The sequence below is a fragment of the Crocuta crocuta genome, unplaced genomic scaffold (assembly GCF_008692635.1).
Source record: "Crocuta crocuta isolate KB4526 unplaced genomic scaffold, BGI_CrCroc_1.0 scaffold56, whole genome shotgun sequence".
NCBI lineage: Eukaryota > Metazoa > Chordata > Mammalia > Carnivora > Hyaenidae > Crocuta > Crocuta crocuta.
Genome location: NW_027531334.1, coordinates 1,721,176 through 1,740,554, shown reverse-complemented (window position 1 = coordinate 1,740,554; position 19,379 = coordinate 1,721,176). Strand labels below are relative to the sequence as shown.

The 19,379-nt window shown below is 39.5% G+C and overlaps 1 long non-coding RNA gene across 1 annotated transcript in view; it reads left to right on the top strand.

Moving 5' to 3' along the window:
• The window catches only part of LOC144238133 (uncharacterized), a 67,227-nt gene that overhangs the window by 9,161 nt on the left and 38,687 nt on the right, over positions 1–19,379 (top strand). The gene's annotated exons all lie outside the window — the stretch shown is intronic.

Sequence of the window (19,379 nt, the reverse complement as noted above, 5' to 3'; positions counted from 1 at the left end):
TAAAATATATTGAGTAATCATGCATCACGGGCTTGATGACTGGTCTGTTTAACTGAGTTAGTTTCATAAACTGAAGGAAACAAACATTCTTCTTCAAATAATTTGAAACAGCAAGAAACCCCAAACACACCAGACAGACACCTTTTCTACCACTCTACGGCTGTGTATAAAAGCCCAAACCCCAAAGATGGAAAGCAGGTATATGTGGTAGAAGGAGGGTTAGAAGTTTCACTGGGCTGGCTGCTCACTACCACCAGCTAGGCTTAATTTTCAAAGGACTTTTTCTCCTATCCTTTCTGCTTGACCAGAGGGAGAGAGATTCCAAAGGTTCTCGGGTACAGTCACTGCATAAAATTCGAGAGAGAAAAGAAACTGAAAACACGGCTGCAATGTCCCACGATGCCTGTGATACAGTGTCAGGCACTGTAACCTGAGCCACTCTCTTTGGGAGAGAGAACCCATGCATCTGAAGACTTGTATTTTTCCCATGAGCCTAATCTCTGCCTTGTAAGACACGATGAGGTCTTCTCATACATGATCCCCACTCAGCCACCCGGTAAGGTGATTACCAGAAAGCAAATAACAGGACATGCTGAAAAATGACTCAAAAATTATAAAGTTAAGCTTTCTTTAAGCCACCCATTTGAGGGGGAGGGGGGACTAGGCTCCAGACAGCAAGTTAAAAAGTGTACAAGGGAAAGATAATATAAATTTGCAACTTGCATGTCTCCATTTCCTCACCACCTCATCACGGCCACCCTAAGAACAATCACTGCAGGCATTATTTTTTGAGTATGCATTCCCCAGAACCCCATAGCTCTAGATATGGTGTAAATTGGACTGGGGGAGGATTTTATGGAAAATTACAGATGGAGGCTACGTCCTGCCACTCATTTGGGCTAGGCCTATAGACGGAAAACTTTCTTCTCTGTTTTGATTGTTCAGTAACATGAAACAGTGGACTAGGCTAGTTTAAAACAAACAACATCCTTGGAAACACATACTGTGAAGACCAGCACCTGGGCTACTCTGCCTCTTTCCTTTTAGAATGCTTTCCAAATCCATAAGTGAAAAAGTTTTAAATAGGAAAAAGAAGAGAAAGAATAAAATAAAAAAGAAGAGAAGAAAGAGGAAGAAGAAGGAGAATTACGAATGGTTCATTAACTGCACTTGCAAACCTGGCTGGAGTCCATAATAAAACCTCCACTGCTGATCTCTGATGGTCTTTGCTATGGGTCATATGGATGTGGCTTCTGGAGGAAATGAGTTCTAGGTTTTCCTCACAAACACACAAATGCATAACAGTAGGGATCTTCACCACAAAATCACCCGCCTAACAACAGGACCGCAGTGGTGGGATGTGGCTGATGGGGCTAGAATCTTCTGCTTATTTCAGTCACTTTGTGAAGGAGATTGATCTTAAGAGTTGGTACAATGGTCGACTAAATGTTTCGTATAAACAGCCACAAGACACCACTGTTTTCTTCATAAAAGTCTTTCCCTTCTAACTACTGTCATTATATTGCTGAGTGGTTCCTGCTTCTGGAAGAGCAGGGAAGTTGCCTCTTCTCCTCTTAGACTCACAAACTAGGCTCTCCTATGCATTTGTGAGGTGATGACACATACCTGAAATTTCAGGGCACTATGGCAGCCAGTTCCTTCACAGTGGGGTGGTTGGCACCTGAGCAAGGATTTGGTGGGCCAGACACATTTCAAATGTGCAAGTGAATTATTAATATTATTTACATTGCAATAATATGAGTATTTCTGGATTGTTGCTGACAGCTAGATCATAATAACCATATGTGGTGCAATAAACCATATGACATTGTATCAGAAGCTTAGAGTTCACATTTTCAAATGATCTAGACTTTTTTTTTTGAAAAAGAAATGGTGAGTGCTGTCCATGCTGTCAGCATAGAGCCCTATGCTGGGCTCCATCTCACAAACCATGAAAAGAGCTGAAATCAAGAGCTGGACGTTTAACCAATTGCACAACCCAGGTGTCCCCAACCCCATTTCTTTAAGCATTTATTGAATGCCTCTTGTCAGTGATGTACTCTTTATTCACAGAAGGGAGCTGGGCTATGCCAGGCTCTCATCACGTTCTTTCTCCTCTAACACTGAACAAAATATCAGTATCAAGACCAGCCTTTTTTGAACCTGATAGGCAATCAGTATGTAGTGACTGGCCATGCTGATGATTATAGGAGCTGGTGATATGGATAGCAGTGGGAATGACTTCCTTATAAAGGCACAGCAGTTTAAGAACATCTCAGGGACATCTCTGAGGGGGTAAATCAGCAGATCAGATCTAACCTATTTATGCATTCCAACAAATATCTGGAGCTCCAGAAACTTTGAAAAATCTTATAATATGATCATGCTATTTTTCCAGGAATGATATGATTCTTATGAAAAAGAGGTATATATGTTTATCTAGTGAGCTTCTCCCTATTTGTAGAATACTTTGGAGAACCCACTTAGTTTTTAGCATCATTTACAGGAATCCAACAATTAATTATTATAAATGAAACTTCAATCCAAAACAATTTGAGAAGCTTGTTGACAATTAAGAGTCAGAAAGCAACACTGGTGGAATAAGGCAAAGTTAGAGTTCTCTAAACTAATTTCAGAGAAACTGAAGAAATGACGGGATGGTTTGTCTGGAAGGCATCTGACTGTAAATTAGAGGATCTGGGTCCCCAGCCATGTTTTTTAACAACTGTATGTCCTTACAGCTCATGAAACTTTTCTTGAGCTTTATTTTCCTCATATGTACAATGGTAGTGGTTGGATGAGATGGTCTTTAAGATTCTTTCCAGTTTAACATTTGTTGATTTTAAAGTAAGGAAAGAAGACAGAGCAATTCCCCCTTCCTTTCACTTTGGCGAGTATGTTGCTTTCTCCTGATCTGTGTCTCTGTAGTTTCCATTAGGGTTAGGTTTCTGGATTCTAGATGTCACACAGTAAACAATCATGTCATTTTTTCCTCGTATATGTGGGAAAATAATAGGGGAATAATTCTCCCTTTCTTTCTATATCAACGTCTCTTATCAATCAGATGTACACATTGAATAAAAACATGATCATCCAGGCTTTGAGAAAGATTCTTCCTTATCCTCATCCCAGCCCTCACTCATTCTCATGCAAGCTTATCTGATTGAGTTATTTCTATATTTACGTCCTGGCTATTTTTTCTCTTTCAACTTGTTGAAATCCCTGGTAAGCATAAAGCTGCAAAAAACCAAAACAAACAAATAAAAGAAAACAGCTCTGTTTGAATAATTTACTTCAGTTAAGGCAATGTAAGAAAATACTGTAACACTCAGGGAAAAAGAAAAGCTTTTTAAAATGCTCCTGTATCTTAGAAAAGACAAAATAAAATGTTACATCAATGATGGCTTCATATGTTGTTAATGTTTTTTCATTTTTCAAAGAGAATGTTACATATTAGGGTTATAGTCTGTGTACAGACCTGGCTATTTCTCCCAATATTCCTCAAGCCACTTCATCCTCAATGCCAAGAAGGCCCAGAGTTTGCTGAGTTAGCTTTACAAGGACAAAGGAGCCACACAGAAAACCCAATACCTGGAGCTTATATCATATCCTGACTAGGCACTCCAGTTCCTCATGACTCGCTCTTTTCCATCTCTCTCCTGTTCTTTTGCTTGTTTAATTCCCATCACCTAGAATGCCCTCTGCTTGTCTCCCTTTACTGCCCAAAATTCCTCCTATCTTTCAAGAGCCACCTAGCTCGAGCCTCATTTCCAAGAAGCAGCGTATGTTGGCCCAACTTGGGATCCAGTGATAATTTTCATGGCTAGTGGTGAAAACTAGCCCATGTGACAACTGGGAGTTACTGACAACACATATCTAGCAAGTGCTCAGAGAACGCCAGATAAAAAGACTGTTAAGAACAAGCTCATAAAAGAAAAAAGGCTTTAAGAACAAGCCCAATATAGACGCCATGGTACCTAAGAGAGAATCTGTAGCTTTGTAAATAAGAGTTGGGATTGTTTAGAATGGCCTGACCTTTCTTTTCTTTTCTTTTCTTTTTTTTTAATAAAGGGAGAAAAAGAACTTTCTTAAAATAAGAGGTTAAGACACTGGATATAGCAACATATAGTGTAATAAAGTTTGATTGTACTAATTATGAAGCTAAAATGTCAAGATTTTAATAGGGAGAATATGGGGCACAGCAAAACCAGGCAGACAGAGATATGTGTATAGAATCTGAATATGACCTACCCACAACACCCCTCGGTCTGATGGCCACACTATGAATTATGATAAACTCTGACAGTGCCTAGCTGGCTTAAGTGACGGGCCATGATATATTCTGATAGTAAAAGATAGAATGAAGCTCTGAAATGCTGGATGCTGTTATATATGTATATGATTTTATTTATGTGTATATTTTTATATCTCTATATACAAACATATATATTTGTATGATGTTTGGCAACCTCACTCATGGTATTCCTGTGAAGTAGGCATGTGGTAAACATAATTAGCCCATTAAACAGATGGTAGGGCTCTGGCATATCTCACCATATTCTAAAATGGTGGAGCTGTGAGCAGGAACTGAAGAGAAAGTGCAGTTTGATGCACGGTTCACTGCAAATCTCTGTGAATTGCTACTTTCCTAAAGACAATCTGGGTAGGCTGCGTTTGGCTGAGAACTGGGGATGGTTTGGGAAGCTTTAAAAATATACAAGGGGACAACTTTTCACATTCATTCAGATATAGTATCTTCATTTTTACTTACTAGGGACATTTTTTAAAAAACAGCTTTTTATCTTAACTCATCTGTGTTCCAAGCAAACTCCTAAATTGCTGAGCAGATTAAAAACACACACACACACACACACACACCCACATGCCAAGTAGAAACACTGGGTAAATGTGTGTGTATGTGTGTGTGTTTTAATTGTCTTAACAAAGTGCACTATTGGAAAGGATAAAGTTGAAAAGAAGTTTGGTACCATAAACATAAACACGTAGCTATCATTGTAGCCCAGTGATCAGATACATGCAAAAGCGCATATGATCCACTTTTACTCAGCTGAAGTATGTGGCCGTGGCATTGCCACTCCACGGTTCAGCTGGCTTTCGAGAGCCTGTAATTAAACATACCAGCCCAATTCTTTGTTGATAGAAATAGGGGCTAGCAGAAGGGAAAGGGTTACTAAAAGTTAAGACTTGAATTTACAAATGTATTTGAACTGGCTTCAAGAAGACATGAAACATCAATACATCTGGAGAATAGAGCTTGCACTTGACTGTTCTTTACCATCTGGTCTCAAGAACATTTTCTGCTTGGAAGTTGCATAAGCAATGAAAAAACACACAAACAACTTCCTGTACCATGTTTTTGGTCACTTATAATGACGCATTACAAAGTAAACCAGCTAAGTAGCAGCAATGGTGCCTTACTCCAGATGACACCATACATTATATAACTAAGATCAATGACAGCGAACATCTTTATTTTAAAAGGTTTGGACTTGAAAAAATACTCATGAATAAATAGCCTTCCTTCTAAGGGGCTTTTCTTGAGTAGTGTTAGCTAGATTCTAGGTTTTTAATGTCAGTGCCAAACTCTCTAATTTTTTTCCAAATTAAAAAAAAAGAACAAAAACCATACTGGGGATTGAAATGTCCCATATATATTTTAATAACAGAAACTTGTCTCTTAAAGCAATAAGCTATATTTTACACTTTTTTCAATGCAAAGCTTTTACATGTCCCTGTTTTCATTAACAGACTAAGTGGATACCATTTACATTTTTTCATATGATACAAGGTAATCCTTGTGAATACCCATTGCTCCTGATTTTTCTTGAGATTTGGACTCATCCCTCACTGCTCAGTCTAAGGGCCATAGGCTAAGTTGCAGCCATTATCCACTGCTATAGCTCACTGGCATCACTGTCCCAGTTTTTCAGGGCCATCTCTTTCCAAACACCTATGCTAGGTATATTTTCTAATCTACTTTGGGTTCGAAAATCAGGTAAATGAGTGCTATAGAGACAATACTGCTTGAAAGAAGGATTTGGTCAGAGACTTTGGGACACTCATTTGGATGCTTGAAGGTCTCTATTCACTTCTTTGTGGAGGGTTGTAAGTCAGAAGTCTGAACTGCCAGAAAATCACAACCTCAAAATTGTGATTGTGTAACACAGAGTGTGACATTTATATTCTTTTATTGCAAGCATTCATGTTTTCAAAGAAGTTGCTCAGTAATCCATTCTTGATTACTTTACTTGTAGGTTTCTGATCCATTCCACTTGACTCCCTTGATTTCTGCAGGCAATGTAACTAACATGATAACTTTGACAACTAAAGAAATAGTACACTTTTAAGGGTAAGGTGAGTCTTGGAAATTCATCATAGGGGCAGAAACAAAAATATATAGCTAAGTTAGGACATTTCTCTGGACTTCCAATTTCCCCCTAGATTTTGAACAGGACTCTGGTCTTATTAGACGTAATGAAAAGGCTTTAAAAGTTGTGAAGGTATTTGTAATAATTTAAGCATTCAGAAACATAACATCTGATCACTTTTCTCCCTTTCCCCCAAAGGGTAAATCCAGCATCATTTACAATCTGTGATGACAGGGATTGTGTTGAAACATACCCTTTTCCCTATCTCTGAAAATAATAGAGATTTTTAGTTTTCTAAGAAAAATAATTGTTGTAAGATTGTTGGGGAAGGAAAAGGGAGAACCATGTTTAACCTATAGGAAGGGGGAAAAAACCTTTTAAAATACTCTAAAATACACATATCTTGCAAGCTAGCAATAATTCTTACTTTGAAGCCAGTTCTCAAAAAACTAGTTGTTAACAGTTTGAAATCTCAGTTCAAAGTACATAAAAATACTCCATGATGATTCATAGTTTCAGCTAATGCAGATCAGTTGTCTATTTCCTAGTTGGTCTGAACTGGTGAAGTTTTACAAAATAAAGAGCAAAGCTTCTTACAGCTACATTTTTTACTTGTTTGATTGATTTGTTAATTCTTGTAACCTGTTTATATGCTTAAAAAATACTATGTAAGTGCTAGGTCTACTTTTTACAGATTATTTTTGGATAAAGATTGCAAGAAAGTGTCGATTTTACAGCAGCTAAGGTTACTGCAGACTGAAGCAGAAATTCAGGAATAAACTGGTCTTCTACCAGTTTTCCATAACAGCATTTGAGGACATGGTTAATGAGTTCCGAAATTCATTCACAATATTGTTAATCTTTTAGGAATCTCATAACCTTGTCTGACCTTTCCATAATCGTGAGAGGCCGTGATGAAATTAGAACCAGTTGTCTTGCCTTCCTTTCTTCCTGTTTTCTTCCTTCCTTCCTTCCTTTCTCTCTCTCTCTCTCTCTCCCCCCCCCCCCCCTTTCTTTCTTGTATTGGGACAATCAAAAGATTCCACGTTTTGAAATTCCATAGAAGACTAATGATTGAATAATTTTCTCACATCTCTGTTTGCACTTTCGCAGTCTGGTTGCATTGATTTGTGTCTCATAAGTAGACATTTCCTTTGTTGGTTACAAATCAATGCTATAGAACAAACCTGCCAGCACATTCCCACCTCCCCCACCCCTTGCAGTTTGAAAAACAAAGCACAGTTTTCTTCTTTAAAATTAATTTCATTGGTTAGTAATATATTAAAAGAATAGAAAGCCCCAGAGTTTAAAAAAAAACACACACACAAAAAAAAAACAACACAAAAAAACCAATCCGTGGGAACAAGAGATCCTCCCAAGCTGGTCTCCGCTTCTTTCTCAGAGAACTGCCTGGTGGGAGGGCAGCGCTCCTCTGCCATCGCTCCCGGTGTGCTCTGTTAACCCAATTAAGGTCCTCGCCTTCATACATCACAAGGCTGCCCAAAGCAACACACTGTGATGTCACAGTCAGATATGATTTCATGGTAGGAAAAAAAACAGCAGAAAAGGTTGAATGTATTCTGCGTTTATTCAAATCTTCTAAGAGAGGGCAAAAGGGAAGATAATTTTTTTTTTTCTAAGAGAAAAAGAGCATAAGCTTTCTCATGTGAATGTGAAAACTCAGTTCTGAAGATACCCTGGTGCTTTTACCCCAAGTGGATAAGTATGAATAAAGAAGCACAAAGAAGTACTATCATCAATCTGAATGCTCTTGCCTACACTTAGCTACAGGTGGAAAGCAGGCAGGCACCATTTGATTTACCTAGATTAAAAGAGCAATTTTCTGTCCTCTTTTTTTCCTTTTAAAAATAGTCAATCGATTTTGGCCTCGCTATTGCTGACGGTACCAGGTCCATTTTAATACACCACTGATTAAATGGCAGGTTCATGGCTGAAGGCACTACAGCGGAGCAAGCAGGAGCTGCTGAAGGAACAGAGATGGGAAACCGAAGCCCCCTGCTCCCAAGAGCCAGAAGGCTTACACCACGTCCCGCACTCGGTGCAGCCCACAACTACTAGCACTTCACCAGTGGACGAGATAGCACACTGCCGACTCGAACCAGCTGGAACAGAAATCTGGGATTTGGAAACCTGGAATTCATCTAAGCTTTTTAAATTGTGACCTTAAGAATTATTGGAGAGAGATATTTTTTTTTAAATACGGATGGGGAAATATATATTGTGTCCTAAGTTGCAATGACATCTGACATGAAGGTAGAAAATTTGCTTCTCAGAAACCAGCCTATTTAACTGTATCATGAAAAAGTTAAATTTTCAGAAGTTACATATGGTCAAAGGGGATCTAGTTAGAGATGCTGGCTGGTGAAACTGCACGAAAAAGAAAGAATACAGGACTTTTTATAGGGTGACTACACCCTGGTTCATTGGGCAGCCCGCCGAGAAGTGAGATCTCCGCTAGTGCTGGGAAACAACCATCTGGATTATAATGAGAAAGCACAACCTTAACCAGAGTGCATGGCTAGAAAAATATACGAGGGAGGGACTCTTCCAGGTCCCTGTTAAAGAGACCTAATGTCCACAGATGTTTCTTCCAAAAACGCCAAGTCTGTCTGACAGGTTAGGTTGTAGTTCCACAACTGACCCGAGGACAAGGGAATTGGATCTGGGAATTTGTGAAATCCAGTTTTAAAAAGTGAATCTACTTTTTTTTTTTTTCCCTTGTGCCTACTGCTTCCCCCTCCACTTTCTCCCTCCCTCCTCCATTATTGTTTACTTAATTTTAATCCTGGACTTAATGGAGACAGAACTGTATCCAGAGGTATGTTAAGAAATTTCAGGAAAAAAGATTTAATGAGGAGTTTGGGGATGAGGAACAGAAAATTAATTAGAGAGAAACGAGGGAAAAACTAAGAAGTTACATATCAGAATCAGCGTGATGGCTGTAGACTAGCTTGTGAGAGACACAGATGGTCTGCATTCTACAGAACAAAAACAAACAGGAAGTAACAGGGCCAGAGCCCCCTCTCCCCTCCATTTCTCCTTCCCGGGTAAACTAGGAAAAAAAAAACCAAAAAAACCCTCCACCATTACCACCAACAGAAAACACACAACCAAAATGTGTTCAAATCAAAAAGTTTTCCTTTAAACACTGGAAAGTGACCAAAGTGAAAGAAACATGAGAGAGCTCGTTCTAGCAGGTAAAATGCCGAAGGATGACCAGATTTTGGGGGTGGAAGAGAAACTGGGGATTAAACACACACACTTGGGAGAAAAAGCAGGCTCTGTAGCTAACTAATGTAGCACACAGGTGGCAAATTTGAATTCTGGAGGAGAGGGAGGGCCTCATTGTGAGCGGTCCGTTTTCTGAAGGAGGCATGGAAGGTCCTGGGGCTAATGAGTACTGTTGGGGTGCAGAGGGGGACAGGTGACTTAGAGGATGGAAGCAGAGGGAATAAATTGGGGAGCTGTCTGGGGGCACACTGAATCAGTTAGGGTTTCAGTTTGGATGGTAACAAGCTCTCGGGACATGGAAAAAACTGTCGCTGGAATGGAGGGCTATTTGCAGAGTTAAAAACGACAAGCTTTTCCATTCCTAAATTTGAATGCTGAAGTACTGCCTAAAGCAGCAAGCATATACATGCAAAACAAAAAAAAAAATCCACAAAATGGGGGTTGAGGGCCAGAGAGGAGGTTCCTGACGTGCACCTCATTGCCCACAGCCCCGACCAGCACAGAGCTCTGGCAGGGTAATTGCCAGTGAAACTGGAGATTTACAAGCCTTCCTACAGAGATAAACCACCCCAGATCCCCTATGACTCCAGGCAGCAGTGAGGACAGTTTTCATGTTCCAAAACTAATTGGACAGTAAGGAGTGTCTGTAAGAGTAAAAGGGGGTGGGAGTGGAGGATGGAAATAAAAGGGAAAAAAGTGTCCTTGTTGAAAGTTTTAAATTACAGGCTCAGTAAAAAACTGGCATTCCACCGCATCCGGTCTAGTTACCAAATGGAAAAATGGGGTCATTAACATGTTTATTTGAATTACATTAGTCCTTCTCTTTCATATTTAATTTATTCTGTTAGAAAAAAAAACACAACACGCTGCATGCTGGTGAAAGGCGGGAGTGTAATGGATCAGGGAGCTGAAATGCAATGATCTTTACCCATTATCTACCCTGCTAAGGCTTTCCAGAACTTACTAGGATCATTCAGGGATTCTGCTCCCTAGGAAGAAGGGAAAGGTGCAGAAAGAAGTAAGGTGCAGATGCCTCTCGGTTATTAAAAAAATACTGGAACACGTTCAAATTAAGGACTGGGAGTGGGATTTGACTATGGAAAGGAAGTTTAGGAAAAGAAGAAAACTGGCCTCTTCTCTGGATGGAATGTCCAGACATAAGATAGATGCTAGGCTTATGGGACCTTCCCCACATGGTATGGCTATTGAAGAACACAGGGAAGTCTCTGTGTTCTTGGTATTCTGGGCATTGAAAGGTCAGATCTTCAGGATGATCTCATGAGCCTTGCCATTGTCCAAAACAGTTTAGATCAACTTTAGTAGAAGTATAATGCGATGCATTTAGGGGAACATGGAAGAAAGTTTATTTTTGGTGTCCAGAGATGATCTGGTTATTGTTGTGGTAGTGACATGAAAAGGACATAAAGCTTGCTCTACGATTTACTAGCTACACTTGTGCACATAGTTTAATTCAGTCAGTTTTCCTCGTCCATAAAATGGGCACGAGAACAGAGTTGGGAAAAGAGACAATCTATACGAAAGTGTTCTCTAAAGTACTGTACACATGTAAGACATTTCTATTTCCTGAAGACCATGGTGCCCAGTACAGGTTGAACAGCATGCCAAATATCCTTAGAAACAGAACTGGAAACAAAGCAGAAAAGACTCTGACAAAGCTGAGGAGGACACAGATCTCCTGTCTCAGTGCTGACTGGGTGTATGACTTGCTACCAGCAGGGATTTCTCACTGGAATGTTGACCTTGGGTGCACGGGTTGCTGCCACCGTAGGTTGCCACCCACTCTCAATGAGTCATATAAAGTTCAAATCTTACTTCGTGCTAGTGATGCTAACGTGGAAGTAAGTAGTTTTAGGCTTGTTAGTGGCAGGTCTCTGCTGGCATTGTGGAAATGGTAGCCCCAGATTCTCACTGCAACCCAGGCCAGCCAGTCCAACCTCGGCTTGGTCCTGGGCCCCTGAGTGCCCCAAGTCCAGCTTCCAGTTCCAACAGAACAAAATGGGCTAGGCAAGCACGGCCTTGTACCTCTTTTTTAGCAACTCCAAAATGAGTGAACATTTCAGTCTCTACCTTTTCCTTAAGGCAAGTTTCTCACTTTGCTACAGAAAGAATTGTGTTTTCTGTGATGATTCTTCCTTTTGGTCTTGTTGGTTAGATATTTTGCCAGCTGCTTTTAAGCTGAGCCTTGGCCCAAATATTATAATTCTGGTTTGAGCCCGAAGCCTCCTTAGGATATAATTTTGACAGAGGAAGGGGAGAGTTAAATCACAACAACTCTAGAGGACAGTGGCAACTGATATGTGGGACAATGTTTCTGCATAAAGTGCTTTACTACATGCAGACATGCTTACATCCATATGAACAGGAGAATGCTCAGAATCCATTAAATAACCATGACATCAGATGAGGATTTCCATTCATAACAATCAAATCCAGAAAGGGATATGGTCATACATGTCTACAAGGAAATGAAAAGCTTGCTAAAGTGACTATAGATTTGTTCATCTGATTCTAAAATATGTGAATTAGAAGTCATCTTATTCTTCTTTAAAAGAGTTTAAGACAAAGTAAAAAACTACATAGTAGGCAGTAAACCTATAAAATTCAGTAGAGGTTGACACCAAACAGCATCACAAAGGCTTAGCTAAACTTATGGATGAAAATTCTATAGTGGTTTATTCATGGAAACTAGGATGTCTGAAGGAAAGTCACTCTAATTCTTGAAGTTAGCAACAAGGACAATTGTGTCTTACATGACAATTTCCTGGTCCTGTAATAAGAAGGTGAATGCTGAGCTGAAAGGTCCGTGGGACCAACCCAGTGGTGGTTTTTCTTATAACCATATGGTCATAAGAAACTAGGGGCCAAATGTAATGCTGATGTAGGCATGCTGGGCCCAGAAGTGCCACAGATTCTTGAACCTGCTGTCACACTGATCATACTGCCTAAGTTTTGTCATACCAGTCCCTCTCTGCAGCAACTGTGGTTATCTCCACATTACACATGAGAAATCTAAGGATCAGAGAAGTTCAGAGAGGAAAAGTAATTTAACAAAAGTCATACAGCTCATAAGTGGCATATCTGGGATCTGAACTCAGGATTATCAGTTTCCACAGCTATGCTACCACACTGCTTCTGTTTTCTGCCCAGTAGCCTGATGTAGTAACAGCTTAAGATGACCAGTGGTAACCTATTAAAGCTATATGGTCTTGTTTCTCATTTCCTTCAGTATCTAAACAATGTGTGTAGTAGCTTCTTGCTAATAAACCACATAAATATTTATGGCTTTATATGAAGATGTCTCCAGCTCTCATTAAGAGGGAACAAGAGAGGCAAGCAGATCATGAGAAGGTAAAAACATGTAGCTACCAACACATTCAGCTACGGGTTACTACAGAGTACCACAGACTACAATGTAAATGAACAGCAATGTTCTCTGTGGACTCATCCAGAGATTCATTCTCAGTTTTCCTAACCTAAACTCATGTATTTCAATGAAAGTGTCATCTAGGAAGTGAATAAGTATCATGGACTCCAACAACTTCCTTGATTGATTAGTTCTTTTTAAAAAAAAAATTAATGTTAATTTATTTTTGAGAGACAGAGTGCGAGCAAGGGAGGGGCAGAGAGAGAGGGAGACACAGAATCTGAAGTAGGCTCCAGGCTCTGAGCTGTTAGCATAGAGCCTGACATGGGACTTGAACCCAGGAATGGTGAGATCGTGATCTGAGTCGATCATGACTCAGCCACTCAGGTGCCTTTTGATTGACTAGTTCTGATGGGTTATCAAAATGTAAGATGAAAAATACAAGAAATTTCTGGGTGGTGAGGAGGGGAAGAGTAATTAAAGTCCAGAGTTTACTTTCCTAGATGCTGGGTGATCTAATTCTCTTGAGCTTGGTTTTCGCCATATTTTGAAGAGTTTAAATTCAATTGCAGGAGATTCTGTGACTGATGCAAGACTATTGCTAACCTAAAGACTGTGATGACATATTTAAGGAGCTTTCTGTCCCTCGTAACACAAATAAAAAGCCTTTCAAAATTGCTTATGCCTTTGAATATGTTGGTATATTTGTATCTTAAATTCTGTCCTTGTAAAATGAGGCCAGTTTTTAAAAATAGAGTCAACATTATTGTATATATTTATAAGTGAATAGGAACTATTTATGTGTATTATGAAAAATTCAGGTAAAAGTAAATCATCTATAATCTTTTTTCTAGGGTCCTCTTTCTTTTTCTTCTTTACATTTCTGTTTTTCCCCTTACCCCCAACACCAGAATTTTACTACAGACATACAAGTTTCTTTAACACTAACTGACAATTCATTGCCTTCACCAATTTACCCCTGGAAATGGGCTCTTCCAAATAGTGACTATCACCAATACATATATATATTATGTAAGTGATACCTGAAAGAAAACTTTCTTTTTCTTTCTTTCTTTTTTTTTTTTTTTAACTTTTAGATGACAGTATGGGCAAATAAAATGAAAAAGTCAGTGTGGGTTGATATTATTTAGAAATGGTTGAAATAATTCTCTGAGAAGAAATCGTTCTTAAAAAAAATTTTTTTTATAGTTATTATTTTTGAGACAGAGAGAGACAAAGCATGAGCAGGGGAGGGGCAGAGAGGGAGGGAGACACAGAATCTGAAACAGGGTCCAGGCTCTGAGCTGCCAGCACAGAGGCCGATGTGGGGCTCAAACCCACAAACTGCAAGATCATGACCTGAGCTGAAGTCGGACGCTTCAGACTGAGCCACCCAGGTGGCCCTGAGAAGAAATTCTTTCATTCTTTAAGAACACTTCCCACTTAAAGACTTACATTCCCTCAACACTGATTTGACAATCTCACTGCAAGTAAGGCCTGGGATTGTGGCATTACTGACTGACCCTGGCCAGGCTATGTCATGATGTCATTGCTTAACTGAACTGAAAGAACTGATCAGTGCCAAAGAAGAAAAGAGAGTATGAGGAAATGTCAGGGGTTATTGTCTAGGCCCAGAAAAAACGTCTCAATGAAGACCTTAAATATATTAAAAGGCTCACAACATCATATACTGACTGTACTCTCTTCTTCCACACAGCAATCTTGACTACAGTACTTAATTTTCATAGCCTCTTCCTAATGATAAGACCCCAATGAAGATTGGTTAGCTCAGCTCCTGGGATTGTGCCGGGAGCCACACTGGCCTCTCTGGATGGCAGTCACAGCAAGGAAATGGCAGTATTTGCACAGCTCCTGTCATGAGAAACGAAAACTGCTATCTCTTTCTGCTACTACTGGCTCATGTTGGAAATAAGCTTGCTGGTATTGACCAGGCCTCACAACATTCCATATAAGACCCATATTCTGAACACAGCTACCTCATAAGGAAAAGCATATTCCTGCCTTTACAAAAGAGATTTTAGATAAAAGCTCTGTGGATCATTGTCAAGGCGCTCTTCCTGTGGGCCTTGCAGATCCAAGACTTAGCTATGACCAGGATATTCATCTTTTTGAGAGCCAGACACAATGATTCCTAGCTTATCTATATACAACTTAACCTATGTTATCCTGTATTCCACTAAGAGCATTCTGTTAGAAGTTCACTATGACTGGAATAATTCAGCAATTGTTATCGCAAAAGACCTTCCATTGTAAAGAAATTCCTTTCTTTGACCTCATATTGTGGTTGAACCTTTAAATCAAGACACAAAAACTGACAGGACAGAGATGCCTGCCTGGTGATAAGAAAGAATCTTGGGGCTCTCTCACTCTCTCGCCAACACCGTCCATCCTTCAGGGACCCCTGAACCTGCCGGAGCCGGACTCCAACAGGATTGAATCCTGACAACCTGAAGTTACTGGGGGTGATCTCTGCTTGGCTCAGGCCTTTTGACTTATGGCGGGGAGGGGAAGGGCATATAGTGGACAGAGCATTAGAGTGATGACCGGCAGCTCTGAGCTTTGGTTCTGGCTCTTGATGCTAATTAGATGTGTTGGGCAAAATGGAGAGAATGACTGAACTGTCTAGGCTAACTGCCTTCCTCTGCAAAGTGAAGGACTCCTTTCAGATCTAAAGTTCTGATTTTGTGAGTCTTGTCTGGCTGGTTTTCTTGGTCAGAATGTGGGTTTCATGAGGTTAACATCATAAATTCAGTTCTCATACAAATAAGATGGCCCTGTATAGTGCTTCACACATAGTACTTGCTCAATAGATACTTGTTCAATGAATACATGTCTTGGTATAAAGAAAAACTCTATCTCATAATCAAAGATTCTACTTTAGGCTAAAATGGAGAGCTGTCAAGAGAGACCACAGGGCTTGGTACCAATGCATCCAAGCCCCTGGGAAAAATAAGTCAAAACATGGGTCTCACTAAAGTTGAGCCAGTGATATTGCTGTAGATACAAGCACAAGGTTACCATTTGTTACTCCTCTGATCAACTGAGAGTATACTTCCCCAAACCCTTTTCCAAAAAGATATTAATCCCAAGAGGCTTCCCTGAATTTAAGATGACATGAAGAGCTCATCAATTCCTCACAACGTTTGGCTGAGGTAAGGAAATTACAGATAATTTCCTCTCCATTTCTCTCATGGGAAAAGAGAGGGCTGATTCCATTGTAGGTCACCTTAGTTTCTGCAATGGTGGGAAACAAGCCAATTGGTATTAAAGCTCTACCTCTTTGTAAAGTATTTGAGCATAGACTTTGCCTATGTTCAGGATACCCCGTGATTTAGGCAGCAATTGTGTGCCTCAGATGATGAGACTCATGTCACAAAAGGACATGTAAGCATGTAAATTAACTGAGACAATATCAACCACCTCATCAATCTGGTCAGATATACCATAATTTGAATTCTTTACAAATTAGAAAGAGGAATTAGAACCAGGAAAGTGAAATATCAGACATTAGAACAAGTAGTCTGGGGTCATAAATGTTCTTTGATATCTTCAATTTTGCTTCCAGTATTAGGGTTTTGCTTGGCTTTCTTTTGTCTTTGGTTCCCTGAGTGGACTGTGCTCCCCTTCTCTCTTTCTAGAACCTGGCTGAGTGTGGATGTGGAGGGTGTGACCTAGTTGCATGGTGTTGACAGAGCTCCTCTTATGGCCTGCAGAACAGGCCTACTGAGTCTCACATCTCCTGGGCAGTGGTGACAAGTAAACACTTTATTTTAGTAGCTCTGCTCTACTTCCGCGGGTGCCTGTCCTCACTGTACACAAGTACTCCCTCCCTCTCTTCAGGGGGTGCTAACTCAACCATCAAAATACCAAAATATGCTCTGGTTTAAAACTTGGTGAACAGAGTCCCAAGCCCCAGAATGACTGTGGTTTGCTTCCAAATTTAAGAAAATATTGAGTTTTGTAACTTATTTGTTTACTGTTTTCAAATATGTCTGAAGAGTCCGTTAAACTTTCCATAGGGAAATGTACTAAAAAAGACATGCCATTTTAATACCTTTAATGATTCATTCTGAATTTCAGCACACCACTGAGAGGACCGAATGGTGGGAAAAAAAGAGTTTGTTTTATTTTCTTACCAAATACAGATGTTTTGACCACTTGGGTCCTCATCAGAGTTCAAAATATTGATGTGTTGTAACATAATAAAATAAAGGCGTTAACTTCTTTGTTTTGTTCCTTTCAGTGATGTGCAGAATGGATTAATGAGTTCTTGTTTTTTGGCCCCTGTATAACTCAAAAACTCATTTCAACTTAAATAAATTAAGTAAGTAATTAGTTCATAATATGGCCTAATCACCTCTGGTATTTTGAAACAAACAAAAACACAAAAATGGCTGTTGCACATTTGTACTTAATTACTTCCATATAAAATACCCGTGTGGGTTTTATTACAGGTGACATAAATTTCAAGTGTAAGCTTTGTTAGTGAGAGAAACCTGGGCTATGGAATTGCATAGACTCTGTACCCTTCCCTCCCATTTTCCTAAAGAAAGACAGTCTGTGGAACTACATTCTTTCTTAATTGGCAAAGGAGAGCACTTTTTATTTTAAAAACCCTGGAGAATAGGTTACTTCCTACAGAGGCTCAACGGATGTTAATAAAAGGATAGTATCATTTCTAGAATTCCTGCAATGTTCAATTTCTGCTCTTGGAGTCTGAACAGTTCTTGTTTGCATACATGTCTATCTGGGGATTGCTCTTGGTGATCAGGACAGCTTATGGAAATCCTTCCAGATGAATATACCCAATAGAGCAAAAAATTGTGCTATGTCTCTAATGTAAAGAAAAAAAAGACTTTTTAACAACTGTGTAATTGTGAGTTCTAGCCTTAAAGGAACTTTCTTGGCTTAGATTTCTTCCAACCTCCCTCTCAGATACTTAATAATCAAAGTATATGCCAAGAAACTAATGATGCAAACCAGCGTATTGCACATAAACTTGGGCCTCTTTTCCATTGTGCAGTGTGTACAGTGTGACTAAGATCAGGCCCAGAAAGTCAATGATAGAAAAGAGATGATACAATATGATATACAGCAAGGTGCCACTATCTTGGGGGAGATTCAAAGATTCATTTCTCAGCCTTCATAAAGAGGGATAAAGAGCCCCAGTATAGGTTCAGAAGTTGCTAGGCTAATCCGACAACCAGCTGCAAAAGGAAGAAGGATCAAACCTTCATTAGTAAACATCCAGGTCATTTGCTTGGCATGAAGCCACTGCCGTGTCAGCTGCACACCTCACAGCTCTCTAGGTGATATCCAATATTATCATGTATCTGTACTACCTTTTGAGTTCTGGTCTGGAAACCTATGCACAAATGAAAATTTTTCCCTAAGATGTGGCAGCATTATGGATGTCACTCATTTTAGAATTTAGACTAACATTCTTTTGGATGTTTGACCCCAGGAAAGCTTCTCCTTTAGCTTTCTGATTCATGCAAATCCATCCAATGCAGTGCTGTGACTATTGCTAATTGGGGCCATTCATTTACTTAGTGATGCCTTAAACATAGTAGGTCAATAAACTCTTGCTTTCCAGAATAGAACTGGCCTTATAGTAAGGGAAAAGGGAGTACAAATGGAGTTCTGGATGAACTTGAGGGAGGACTGATAGATGTGGAGTATATTAAAAAAAAATTCAAGCAGTGAAAACAGTTGGGTTTTGATACAGCTTCCCAGGAGAAGTAGTGGAAGTTTCATTACTCAGGGCATTTTAAATTAGAATAGACAAAACACTAGTGGGGTATGTTGAAATAAAATATGCGTAGTCCGTCTGTGAATTAGTGTTTACTTTCAATATAATTATAAGTGAAGCAACATTGTAATGGGAATTTTTCATACACATGAAAGCTATGGCTACTATGTTTCCACATCGACCATATGTTGCACATATTGGTTGGTGTGGATGTGTATCCCTACTGCCCTCTAGTGGATGAAATGTAAGACCTACCTGATCAGACGGATCTAACAAGCTACTATGGCTTGGGGGTATATCAATCCTTAATCATTTAGGGTAGAAAGAAAATAGCTGTGTTGATGCATTTTCCATCAAATTATAAAATTGAAGGGCATTAAAAACAACAGAGTCAAACTCTGTAATTAAGACTGCCATTTAATGTTTGTTCGCACACGGTATTCATTTCTGGGTATCCCTGCCAAAGATCCATTGTGTAATGTTGTCCTCACATGACATTAAAAACACCAGTTCCCTGGAAAATGTAAAAATGAAACCGTGCTGCCTTGAAATACATAGAGTTTACTTTTGGAAACAGAAA